Source organism: Gorilla gorilla, chromosome 5 (genome assembly GCF_029281585.2).
Source record: "Gorilla gorilla gorilla isolate KB3781 chromosome 5, NHGRI_mGorGor1-v2.1_pri, whole genome shotgun sequence".
In the NCBI taxonomy this organism is placed as follows: domain Eukaryota; kingdom Metazoa; phylum Chordata; class Mammalia; order Primates; family Hominidae; genus Gorilla; species Gorilla gorilla.
Window position 1 is genome coordinate 95,424,374 of NC_073229.2, and position 13,356 is coordinate 95,437,729.

A 13,356-nucleotide genomic window follows, 5' to 3' on the forward strand; every position below is an offset into this window, starting at 1 on the left:
TTCTGGAAAGTATATCCTTCAAACTGCTGAGTAGCATGTATTGAATTAACTGAATTAGGAAGCCCCACTGCTGCTGGAAATTTGAACTGCAAGCTTGTTTTAATAAGTTCAGGTTTACTTCTGAGATCATCATTTTCTTTAGGAATTCAATTCAATAAGGCTGCCTAACTCTGACAGTAAGTACAAAAAATTAGATTTCATTGTGAAGTATAAACAGGCCTGCAATTGATGATATAAGACTCTAAGCATCATCAAGAGGCTTGTGGACTGCTTTGCTGTGGGAAGTAATTGACACTGGAAGCTTTTGGAAACTGAAGTTTATAGCATTGGGCCCAAATCAATGATATTTTATTTTATTTGAGGTATTTGAATAGGGCGTTAGTTGGCATGTTCTAATACCATGTGATGAAGCCCAAGTTTGGGCAAAGTATTAACCTCCTCTACAACAAACAGAAGTTAGACAAGGTTTTAAAATTACCACCAGATCTTTGAGGAACAGAGGAAGAAAGTGTTCTAGAGATACCACAAACTGAGCTTCATTTGATGTGGGTTTATTTCTCGTGGGCCACTAATAATCACATGTTAAATTTTCTCCTCCATATTTAAAGATTGAGAGTCCATCCTACCCTTTATTATAAGTTGATTAAAAAACAAGACTCTCTAAAAAACTCAAAATACTGGGTTCTAGTCCTGGATTTTCCACCAGGTCACAAGATTCTTAGCCTTTATGTGTCCAGTGACAAGAAACATGACTTGTAACCTCGGTTTGCACAATCTTCTCTCAGGAACTTCCCAGGGAATGTGCAATTTCTGGCTCACAAGCAGGGAATAAGCTGATTCATTCTTCTGCTCAAGAATGAATCTTGGAATGCAAATAAGCATGTTATAGGAATAATCAAAATGTGATCTAATTTCTGAAAAAAGTAATAATTTTCAAATGTTACTCTTTTATTATGAGTAACAAACTACTTGTGACATATTTGCAAGCCATGGTGACCTACCGTGAACACCTGGCTGGGATCTGCCACATTTGCAGTCTGGCTGACCATGAATGAACCAGTTAATTCCTCTGTTCTTCACACTCCTTACGTGTAGGCATCTTCCAGTTCTGAATTTCTACAAGTACTGTCACCCAGCAGTAACCAATCCACGTGGGGCTACTCTCTATATATTTGTATCATGAGAACATAAGAAATTGCCTTGCTTGTTAAGTCTTACAGTTCCTTTAACACCAAATTCTGAATTTGACAATGGCACAGGAATATGATTTGGAGTATGTAATTATTTTCACTGGCATTCAAATAAAGGTTTATGGCTACTCCCTTGAAAATATTCACATGTTCTTCAAGGTCCATGTTGGATCTGTCAACTATTAACACATAATGAATGCAATAATATTATGATACAAATATTAGTGTGATGTAAATACAAAATATATATTTGCAATCCTTTCCAGCCCTTGGGGCACTAGCCTGTAAGTTCCAGGAGAACCCGGACTGTCTGATTTGTTCACTGTTCCATCCTCAGAGCCTGGCACAGAAGAGATGTCCAGTAATATTACATCCAGTAATATTTTTGGGTCAATTAAAAGATTCCATAGTAATTCCTTAATATATAAGGTAGAGGTTTTAAAATTATTATTACCCAGACTTGTTTGTTTACACATGAAACAAACCCAGCTTTAAAGAACTCAAATAAAAAGGAAAAGATGCTGTTTCTGTGGTTAATTCTAGAACAAAAGGTGTGTGCCTGGTCTTGGGAGCAACTCTCAGGGGTCCAAATCAGCAGGCTTTCTGTCTCCATCTCTCATACCTCATTTACCCCAGTGTCCTCCACAAGGTGACTCATAGTCACAGGTAACATGTCAGTCACATTTCAGTTTCCCCATCAGAGAGGGGTTTCCTCCTTTCCTTAGTTTCAGTTTGATTCTGTTATTTTCACTCACTCTTAGCAGCAAAGGTTAGGAGTCAGGGCAAAGTTCAGTAGAAGGCCTTTTGTCAAGGATTTGCTAGTTCATGTTTAAACATGGGTTAAAGAAGGTTAAAAGGGATATTTCTTAAACATTTTTATTATACCTTTAATTGATTTGCCAATCTTGTGATGTAAAGCCAGGACCTTTTTTTTTAAATTATTAAACTGACACTGTTGTTTGGAGCTACAGCTTGTTCTTCTTGATAAAAACTGACCCATCCATGCATCATACTCTTCAACTGTGACTTCTTTAAAATGGAGCAAAGATTTAATGATACTTGCAATATATCTGAGTAAAGAATCCATCTGGATGTTTAAAAATTTCCCTTCAATTGTGTATAATGGTATTTCCCATAATTAATTTGTCAGGATATTTTTGTTTGTTTTGTGATTTCCTTTATCAAGTTTTCCCAAAGCTTTCAGAATACATTTCACAGAAATAAAACTTTCATTTTTGCTGTGTTCATTTTCTTTAATATTTAATGAGATTACTTGCTTATCATAACTAGTAAAACTGTTATAAAGATGTGAGAACAAATGCAATAGACTTTTGATTACTATGCAACTCAAAAGGGGCAATTGAAGTATGCAGACATTCTGAGAGATGCTGCCTAGCCACAGTGCTCAGTGGGTCCTGGATACCTGCTGGTCTTTTTAGCAGGTGAATGAAAAGCATCTGTTGTTCTGGTGATTCACATCTAACAAAGGTAACACTGAGTCTTCACAGTGTATGGGAGGGATAGATAGGCACACGTACAGACACACAATGCATAATGGGGTGGTTTGCAATAAAGATATGTACTGTGAGAGAAAAGCAATTCTGCCCAAGGGTAGGATGTAAGTTGGAGCTACTTCTTTAAGAACAGCAAAGAAAAGAAAGAAAACAGCAAATACCAAAGCAGGGATGTATAAAAGAATATTACAGAGCTTGTCAGAGAGCCAAATCATGAAAGAACTCTCATTCACAATTGCTACAAAAAGAATAAAATACCTAGGAATACAGCTAACAAGGAAAGTGAAGGACCTCTTCAAGGAGGACTACAAACCACTGCTCAAGGAAATCATAGATGACACAAACAAATGGAAAAGCATTCCATGCTCATGAATAGGAAGTATCAATATCGTGAAAATGGCCATACTGCCCAAGGTAATGTGTAGATTCAATGCTATTCCCATTAAACTACCCATTGACATTCTTGACAGAATTAGAAAAAACTATTTTTAAATTCACATGGAACCATAAAAAAGCCTGAATATCCAGGACAATCCTAAGCAAAAAGAACAAAGCTGGAGGGATCACACTACCCAACTTCAAATTATACTACCAGGCTACAGTAACCAAAACAGCATGGTACTGGTACAAAAACTGACATATAGACCAATGGAACAGAATAGAGAACTCAGAAATGAGACCAGAGGCCTACAATCATATGATCTTCGACAAAGCTGACAAAAACAAGCAATGGGGAAATGATTCCCTTTTTAATAAATGGTGCAGGATAGATAACTGGCTAGCCATATGCAGAAAATTCAAACTGGACCCCTTCCTTACACTTTAGACAAAAATTAACTCAAGATGGATTAAAGACTTAAATGTAAAACCCAAAACTATAAAAACCTAGAAGAAAATCTAGGCAATACCATTCAGGACATAGGCACAGGCAAAGATTTCGTGACAAAAATGCCAAAAGCAATTGCAACAAAAGCAAAAATTGACAAAGGGGATCTAATTAAACTAAAGAGCTTCCACACAGCAAAATAAACTATCAGAGTGAACAACCTACAGAATGGGAGAAAATTTTTGCTATCTATCCATCTGAAAAAGGTCTACTATCTAGAGTCTACAAGGAACTTAACAAATTTACAAGAAAAAAACATTAAAAAGTTAACAAAGGACATGAACACACACTTCTCAAAAGAAAACATTCATGTGGCCAAAAAACATATGAAAAAAAGCTCAACATCACTGGTCATTAGAGAAAGGTAAATCAAAACCACAATGAGATATCATCTAGTGCCAGTCAGAATGGCGCTCATTAAAATGTCAAGAAACAACAGATGCTGGTGAAGTTGCAGAGAAAAACGAATGCTTTGACACTGCTGGTGGGAATGTAAATTAGTTCAACCATTGTGAAAATAGTGTGGTGATTCCTCAAAGACCTAGAGGCAGAAATATCATTTGACCCAGCAATCTCATTACTGGGTATATACCCAAGGAAATATAAATCATTCTATATTCTATAAATCATGCACTTGTATGTTCACTGCAGCACTATTCACAATACCAAAGACATGGAGTTAATCCAAATGTCCATCACTGATAGACTGGATAAAGAAAATGTGGTACATATACACCATGGATTGCTAGGCAGCCATAAAAAGGAACGAGGTCAAGTCCTTTGCAGGAGCATGGATGCAGGTGGAAGCTGTTATCCTTAGCAAACTAACACAGGAACAGAAAACCAAACACTGCATGTTCTTACTTATAAATAGGCACTGAACAATAAGAACAATGGACACATGGTGGGGAACAACACACATTGGTGCCTGTGTGGTGGGATGGGGGACAGGAGAGCATCAAGAAGAATAGCTAAGGGATGTTGGGCTTAATACCTAGGTGATGGGCTGATCTGTGCAGCAAACCACCATGGCACACATTTACCTATGTAACGAACCTGCACATCCTGCACATGTACCCTGGAACTTAAAAGTTGAAGAAAAGAAATATTACAGAGCTTGCGACGACTTACAGTCGGGGGTCCTAGATTATTACAAACTGAGGAAATGTCAAAACAAATTCATAAAAATTGTATTATATTTTGAGTTGCTACATTTAACAAATATAAACCACTAGCACACACACATAAAAATGCTGTCCCTAAAGAAGATATCCAGGCAGTATGGGCCACCAATAGTGCATGTTTAAGACTGTGTGATGAGTAGCTGAATGATGACATACCCTGTCAGTGTATTTATGTGACTCTCTATATAATATCACTTGGAGATAATGCCAAAAGCATAACTTTGAAGTGGCAATAAATGCTAAACCATAGAAAAATGGCTGTTTGCCACACACACCTCCCTGCTCATGTACACCTGGAGCAGGTGACTGCAAACTGAATGTGGTAGGCAATGGATAACATGTAGGGTAGATTTTAAAGAACTACCAGAACTAAGCAATAATGGGAGGTGAGACAAATCATGAAGAACCTTGCAGCTATGCTCAGAAATTTGGAATAAAGGCAAAAGAGATATCAAGAGTTCCCTTCTCTGAAAAAAAGATAGTGACAATGACAAGCCAATACTTGCATTTTCCCATTCTTTATGTCACTTTCTTAAAAGACTGTGATCTTCTGCTAAAAATATCGAGTGGACTCAGAATTAAATACCAAATCATCGTGTACCCATCGAACAAGATGACAAAAACATTGAAAAATAGCCTTAGTTGAGTAACTTGGGATGTGGAACGATCTGGCTTAAAGATGGAATTTTGGCTTATGTTGAATATGAAAAATGTTCAAGAAAATGCTCAGCACAGGAGGGTTGCACAAATTCTGATGTAGATAAAGCATCTTAGGATCCCACAGGTTCTGCTGTTCTTCTACAGGCTTCCACCATCATCACTCACTCTGACACAATCTACAAGGGATTTGGCTGGCGATGTCTCTCCCTCCTCTGGTGCCATATCTTTACCCTAGCAGGTATGGTTCCTGGTGATAGATGTCACAAACATGCACAGACAGCGTGAATATAAAAAGGTTGTGGTGTCTCAAAGAAAAAAAAACAGCAGGGAGAGTGATGCTAGCTGTCAACGAATGTGATGATAAAGCCTATTTTTTTATACTTGTTAATAACTTGAGGCTTTTTAAATAAAAAAGGAGTATGCATTTGGAAACATTATGAGGAAGAATAACCTTTAATTGAAGGAAGTATATCTGACAGTAAGTCATGGATGAATTTTTAAGAGGAAGGAATACTACTATAATGATTTCCATAAACTGGAAAAAATCATGAGGTAGTCGACAGGTTTTCAAGCATTAAAACTTTCCTTTTAGCCTTGAGTCACAGAGTTTGATTCTTTCAGGCTTGACCAGGCACTGACAGGGCTAACATGTTGACTCTCAACGCAACTGACTGACTAGATTAAGAAAGATTTTAAGCTATATCTGACATTTCTAGAAGTCATGCAAATATAAAACTGTTTAAAATTTTGATGTTCACTTATCTCGACTAATTTTATTTTTCACATGGAATTAAAAGATCTTATTTAAATGATAAAATGATGGAAATTTACAATTCCATTGTTGCAAATTTTACAGAATTTTAAATATAATTGTTTAATATATATCTGTTGCAAATATAACAAGAATTTTAAAAAGCCAATTTGAAATAGTAGATAGGGTACAGGTAGTGAAATGAGAAGGTTAAACTCTGAAGTCTTTGCAATAATGATTAAACTCAGACACCTGCAAGGGCCCTGAAATGGTAATTTGTTGGGCTTTGTTTAAGAAATGCAGTTGTGAACTGCAGTTTAGGTGACCTGTCACCATTATGACTTGCCTGTTTTGACCTTAGAGTTTCTAGCTCTGCTCAGTTCTCAAGGGAAGAATCCATCTATTCTGTTTATTAGACTCATGAATGAATCCAAACCAGCATAAATGGCAATTGTATATCGTGGTATAGAAGTTTCTCCTTCGGTTGGAAGCAGTGGATCACACTTGTAATCCCAGCAATTTGGGAGACTGAGGAGGGTGGATTACTTGAGGCCAGGAGTTTGAGACCAGCCTGGGCAACACGGTGAAACTGTCTCTACCAAAAAAAAAAAAAAAGTTTCTTCTTCATTTCTGCCTTTTGTAAGTTATTGATTTGATTGAGATAATTAAACTATAATTGTATTATGTGTTGCTACTGCCATTTACCCACACTGGTTTTACATATATTAATCTATTTTTAGGTGAAGGTGGTGGTTCACCAAGGGCAGCATTTTTTATCATGACTCACAATAAGAAATGTATGTCAACTTAATATATAAATATAAATTTATAATATCAACACATATTAATAAAAATTCTCCATTATGTAAGAATTTTATATACGAAATATTTATATAAATATCTATATACTATTTACATAGAAATTACATAATTATATATATGAATGAAAGTCTCACAAAACAAGCCTTATTCTTACCACTAGTGATGCCCACTGACAGGACCCCATAGGGTGTGTAGCACTCCCAAATCAGTGTCTCAACACTATTCTGGCAGCCCAATCTCATACAATTCTGCAAAAGAAATCCTGTGCCAGCCGGCAAGAGTAATTCCCTCACCAGGCCACCTCCTGGAACCAGGGTCCAGCCACAGGGCCCCAGGATGACCCCACTGGCCAGAGTTTCAACTATTTGGGGGCATCTGGTTGACCCTACATGAGGGCGAATGGTTGTAGAGTGGGGCATTCCAAAAAGGAGGAATAGGAAATGGGACCTATGGGAGTCTCTGACCAGCACTGCTGGCCCCAGCTAGTCCTACACACTGTGAGGAAGCCACTGCAGTGAGTGGTGGGAAAAGATGCTGAGATTACCGCCCTCTGATCTATTTTACTCTATGCTATTATATTTCACAATTTTAAAATGTCTTGTGACCCTCTAGACTGACAATTTCCTATCATTGTATGTCTTTCTGTCTTTCCATTCAGTGTCCTGGGAGAGAGAATTTGATCAACCGAGTTTGAATAAAGTGTCTATGTCTGCACTAATCAGCAGTGTACAAGAGGAAAGAAGAGTGGGATCCTGAGGTACAGGTATGGCCATTTTCCATCCCAAAACTCCTGCATGAAAGAGATGCATTTCAGCAGTGGGTATCCTGCAAGCCAAGCAGCCACCCTAGATGGCATTTAATAGAGAGACAAATAGCCTGAGGATTTGGGGCCCCAGGCCTAAACTTCTCAAGGGCTGTAGTTCAAGGGATGTTGACAAGTAAGAAATATTACATGATTTTATGGAAGGAGAGTCCAAGAAATAAAAGGATGAGTGATTTACTCAGAGTCATGTGGGGAAGAGACAAGGCTAGATCCATGTCTCTTATTCCTAGTCCATGACACCTTGTTACTTATTCAATGCAATGGACTCAGAAATCTATTGGCATTAAAACCACTTCAAAAAAAGCACACACACATAATCCTAGTTAGTAAGATGCTCTTCAGAAAGCTGTGTCACTGCTACATATCTTATGTAGTATTATAAGGGCTTGTTTGATCATTTGCCCTGGTACTCATAAAGGTCCAGCAATCTGTAATTTCCTGTGACACATCTTTTTCCTTTTTTATTAGATTGGAAAAGCATTTTCCTTCTTTCATCTTCAGAAATTTCTTTATGTCCTTTATAATTCCTCAAAATGATTGAATAGTGGCTCTGTAGTGACAGCAGTAAAGCAATTTGTGATCTTTCAAAAAGATGCAGTGCAAGTAAAAATTATTACTCTGTGTTAACAAAGTAACATATGACATCTAATATATTTTACTCTGATCCTCATGTCCATAACTGGCTTTTCCAGAATTATGACTATGAAAGTATATCTTTAAAATGTGAAACAGACGTTGGTCAAACTGGAAAAAAAGATTTGTATACTTTTTTTTTCTTTTTAAGAGTCAGTGGGGTTATAGCCATAGGCATTTGCAGAAGCATTAACTGCTACTGTGTGAGGACAATTGCAGCCCCAAGTTAAGCTTTCTATTTTTCTTTCTGGGTCTCTTTCAGAGCCCTGGTAAAAAGATTTTTTAGTAAATATCCAAAAACCCAAGACAAGGGCCCTCACTTGATCTGAATTTATGATGGCCACATTACACTTGCTGACTACCCCATGATATCTCTACAATGAAGAGTAATGCTTTACAAATATCGCTGTGTGTGTGTGTGTGTGTGTTTCAGAACAAATGTTTTAATTCAGGATTTAGGTGACTGCTCCTTTTAGAAAAAGAAGGTGCCAGTAGAAACTGAAATACAAGGAACTCAGCTAGTGGTCAGGAAGGAACTTAGCTGGAGGTGGCGACTGTTTCATCAGAATTTAGTATCTGGTTGTCATTGTCATAGAGAGATCTCTGGTTTCTTCTTCAAAAGTCTTAACACAGTCTTATTTTAACACTTCTCTGACATTTATCCCTAGCACCTTGTTCTCCATAGAAAGGGTTTCAAATGATTCAATATTTTCTAAACCTTAACTGGATTTAATTCTCCCCTTGGTGACTGAAAAGATAGCAACCTATGCACTATGCAACTGTTAACCTTCCCCCACTCAACAAAATCTCTTCCCTTAGTTTTTGAGGAATGAACTTGAGCTGCTTCCTAAAATTATCACTCACTACTAGGAACTGAGACATTGAGAATACTGAGCAAGAATTTTCTACCAAGGTAAGGACCAAACAAACTCAAAAAACATTCCAGGATGAAAGGAAGTGAGTTCTCTATTTGTCCCTAAGTCATTCTCTGCTCACGGAGCTACTCTCCCTTCCAAGGATCCTGCTGTCCCTTTGAAGGCCTCACTTATTTTAACCTAACAGTGGACTATAGGGCTGTTCTGTTATTCTGCTAGTTCTCTCTGCAGCTTTCTTTTTCACATTGAAATTGAGCATCGAACAAGATAAACCTGCACAGGGAGGAATTCAGAGTGCTTAGCTGAAGTTGGTAGTAGAGCACAGATGTCTGTGGGTGTCCAGACAAATTATTGGTCCCAACTCACCAAAAATATTCTACTAGATCCAGGAGTAAAGTTATTACTTTCTGAGAAGAGTTTACTGTAGGGAACAAGCCATGAGGGGTTGGTTTTTCACTGACAAATATCATCAGATGGTTCCCCAGGGTGGGGCAGGAATGTTTCCCTTAGGAAGCTATTACTTCCAGGATGAGCTATAAACAAACCATTCTCTGTATTTGGTCTAATTAAACTATGCACATTTTGGGGGGTAGGTATAAAACAGAGATGCTGACATGCCAGCATTTATGCTGCTGACACAAATGTTCTGAGTATAGTTGATGTAAGCGGTGCTGACATAAACCTTCTCCTTGAGAACAGCTGCTAGAGGTGCTTTGTTTTTCCACTATCTTCCAGTGGATTAACTTTAAGCATTGTCTGGGCTAAGAGTTGAAGCATCTTCTACTGAGATTTAATTCCCTAATATGAAAAATTAACCTACCGATTTCTCAATTACTTACTTCTTTCATGTTAATAGCTATTTAAATTAAAGCAAGTTTTCTTTTAAAGTTCAGTATTAGATGAAGAATGCAGTACTGATTGTTTTTGTACTAGAGGCTTAGTTTGCAGAGCTCCTAGGATGACTAAAGTTCACTTAGTTTGGAGTGAAAAATGGAGTGAAAAATTTTATTGCATAAAATAAGTCATTTTATTTTTTTATTTACATGAAACACAGATTTTATGTTAATGTGACTTGTGAACTACCTAGTTAACTGACAATTAACTGCCACTGCTGATAATTTTGTAGATTAATGAGATGAAAGGTATAAATGTTCTTCAAGGAGAATTGCACACATACTCAATACACACATATTTAAAGGGTTTGGGACATTCTAAAGTCACCTCTGAACCAGATCAATAACCTCGTTCATTGATTCCATTATGTGATCAAAGATGGCATTTGCCACCTACATTTGGTGGTAGATGATCCCCAGTAAGTCTTTTAGAAGATGACATCTTCACCCCCAGTGTCTTTCTTTAGTACTGATAATCAAGGATTTTGTGAATTAGCAGGATTTACTGGCTGTTGAGTGCATATCAGTTCAAGTCCTCCAAGAAGCTGATGCCAAGACAGGACTAGATACACAAGAAATTTATGGGGAGGAAACTCCTGTGAAGGGTAAAGGAGGAGGGAGCAGGAAGTGGCAGGTGAGCCTTGAGACCTGGAAGCATTAGAAGTCCCACATCAGTCAAGATGGCCTGATGGCCTGCCTCTGGCAACCCCACCTGCTCCATCTCTACCTGGAGAACCCTGGAGGAAACATGGCCTGGGCATGAGTGCCATGGTGGACTCGAAGGAGCAGCAATTGGAGCTGTCAGTCAACTGTGCTCCCCATGCAGAGTCTCTTGAAAGGAGGTCCAAGGAGTGGTTTCCATGGCTACCAGAGGAGAAAAGAGGGTCCTTGTAGGTGCAAACGTGCAAGTTCCTCTCTTCTTTTCTAACCCTACTTAAATTTTGACAGTTGCTCCTCTTTGGCCATTATGGCTTGGCCAGCCAAAATGTCACATATGGGCGGGTAATATGATATCTTCTGCCTTAGTTTTTTTTTCTTTCTCAATACAATATTTATAGGCATCGTAATTGTTCAATAAGGGGATGGGGTGGAGTTAACATCCACAGAGATTGAATAAATCAGCTTTATAACACAACCTTTACCTTTTGCCCTGGGCCAATGAACATCATCATCATCATCAAAACAATAAGATATTAATATTTCAGTGTGGATCCCATACTACTCATCAAAATGCCACAGAAGCCATGCTAGTATTGAGTGCCTCTTCCAGCTTGTGGTCTCCGTAGGATTAAGTCCTAAGATGGATGTCCAGTTTTCATTTTCCTCCTGTTCCAACCAAGACCAAGAGGGCTATGGGATCTTTCTCTCATGTCCACTGCATGGGGACAGAATGAACAAAAGACAGTGGAGGATTCTTTTCACTAAACAGTGGAACAGGAGATGGGCTACTCTCCCTTGGGTTGTGTTCTCTGGGGGAGTGAGATGCAGTAGAAGTGCACTGGGTGGGAGAACAAAGAGGTCTGAGAGAGTAAAGGGGCAGGGACAGGACGGGGCACTAAAGAGAGCTACCCTGTGGTAGTAAAGTGAAATGCTCCCAGGACTTAAGAGGTTTTAGATAATTTATTGATTCATGCAACAAATAATTATGGGGCAGTTGGTATGTACCAGATAGAGTTCCAGGTGCTTGGGATATATCATTGAACAAAACAAACATTCTTGCCTTCCTGTAGCTTATATTCTAGCAGGGAGATGCTAACATGTAAACAAGTAATAAACAAAATACATAAGTAAATTATGTCTAAATAAATATATTACATATAAACTACAGCTTTCTTAAAATTGGTTTTCAGCAGGAATTGCCTCATCTGTGATTACTAGAAGCAGAAGTCTCTTTCCTCAAGTTTCTTAGCTCTTTCAAACTTCTTTCACCTGGGACTCCTGTTTCTTCCCCTGGGAGAGAAACACTTCTTTTGCAGAAATCTATCTAGTATAGTTTCTAAAAAGTCACTGACAGAGTGAGATGTATTACGTAATTAATATCTTTGATCTCTGAAAAGCCTGCTTTTTAACTGGATTTTAATAAACTTCCTAAAACCGGTTCAGAAAATGTATTTAAAATATAATTGGCTAACACACACAGGTCTTCAATTTGAAATTCAATAGAATAAACCTGCCCGGAGCTGGGCATGGCACTGGATAAAGAGAGCCACAAGCTTCACTGATTATGATCTAAAGTTCAGAACTCCTCAGTAATAAATAGGGGATGAGACAATAAAAAGTACTCAACTGCGAGGAAGGCAGACATCTCAATTCTCCCTTTGCTACATTAAACAATACAGCCTGCAATCTACAGTGACAGGAGGAGAAAGCCAAGTAAGAAATAATGGCTTCAAGTATGTAGTGCTCACAATTAAACCCTGACCCCAGCCCTACAGCAGCTGGACATATGCAATTCCAACTAGATTTAATGGTAGTGCCTCCTCCCCGCACCCCAAGAACTCTTTAAGGTCTTCTGTGTTTATCTTATTAGGACAAAACCCCCTAAATTAGTTGATTCATAATGCGATTTAAATGATGTACTTTAAAAGAGAGGATAAATGAATCATCGAGCTATTTCTCCATCCCAACCCCAGGCTTATACAGAGATTCTATTTTTAATGTCTTAAATTTAAAAAGCAAAAATTATCTTAGTAGCTGTGGGCAGTTGAAACTTTAATGAAATTTGATTAAGCCAACATTCAATTAGAAGACAATGTGGGTCACAACTAGAAATGATTTATAGGATGTATAGCAAGATCCCTCAGCCCTGTTATGTTAATATTTTTGAGAGCAGGCTGCACTCACTCTCCTCACCTCCTCTCCCCGCTGGCTCCATCTGCATTCTGCTGCCATTGTTCTAGTGAAGCTGCCCTCTCTGAGGCTGCAGTGGCAATGGCTCCATCAGTCCTTCTCTGGCTCAGACTCAACATTCTTCACTTTTGGTCTCCTTTCTTGGTTCCCATGGCACTGCCTTTTCTTGGATCACTTCACCTGCTCTCTCAACAGATTCCTTTCACTTCCTTCTCTTCTTCTCCCCATTTCTTAGAGACAAAACCCCAAATACAGTTATTGGTTCTCTTCCCCTC

General features: G+C 38.2%; 1 protein-coding gene across 5 annotated transcripts in view; it reads right to left on the minus strand.

Annotated features, from left to right (window-relative positions):
• The window catches only part of LOC101134474 (putative uncharacterized protein encoded by LINC00472), a 224,624-nt gene that overhangs the window by 137,270 nt on the left and 73,998 nt on the right, over positions 1-13,356 (minus strand). The window contains exons 5-6 of one of the 5 annotated variants that reach the window (XR_008680721.2): positions 13,085-13,311; positions 11,234-11,606 (exon numbers count right to left, since the gene is read on the minus strand). The exons of 3 other annotated variants lie outside the window; for them this stretch is intronic. The gene's annotated coding sequence lies outside the window, so the exon portion shown is untranslated. Of the gene's footprint in view, positions 1-11,233; positions 11,607-12,926; positions 13,312-13,356 lie in introns of those variants that run through there. One more of the 5 variants, XR_010134281.1, reaches the window with a different exon arrangement.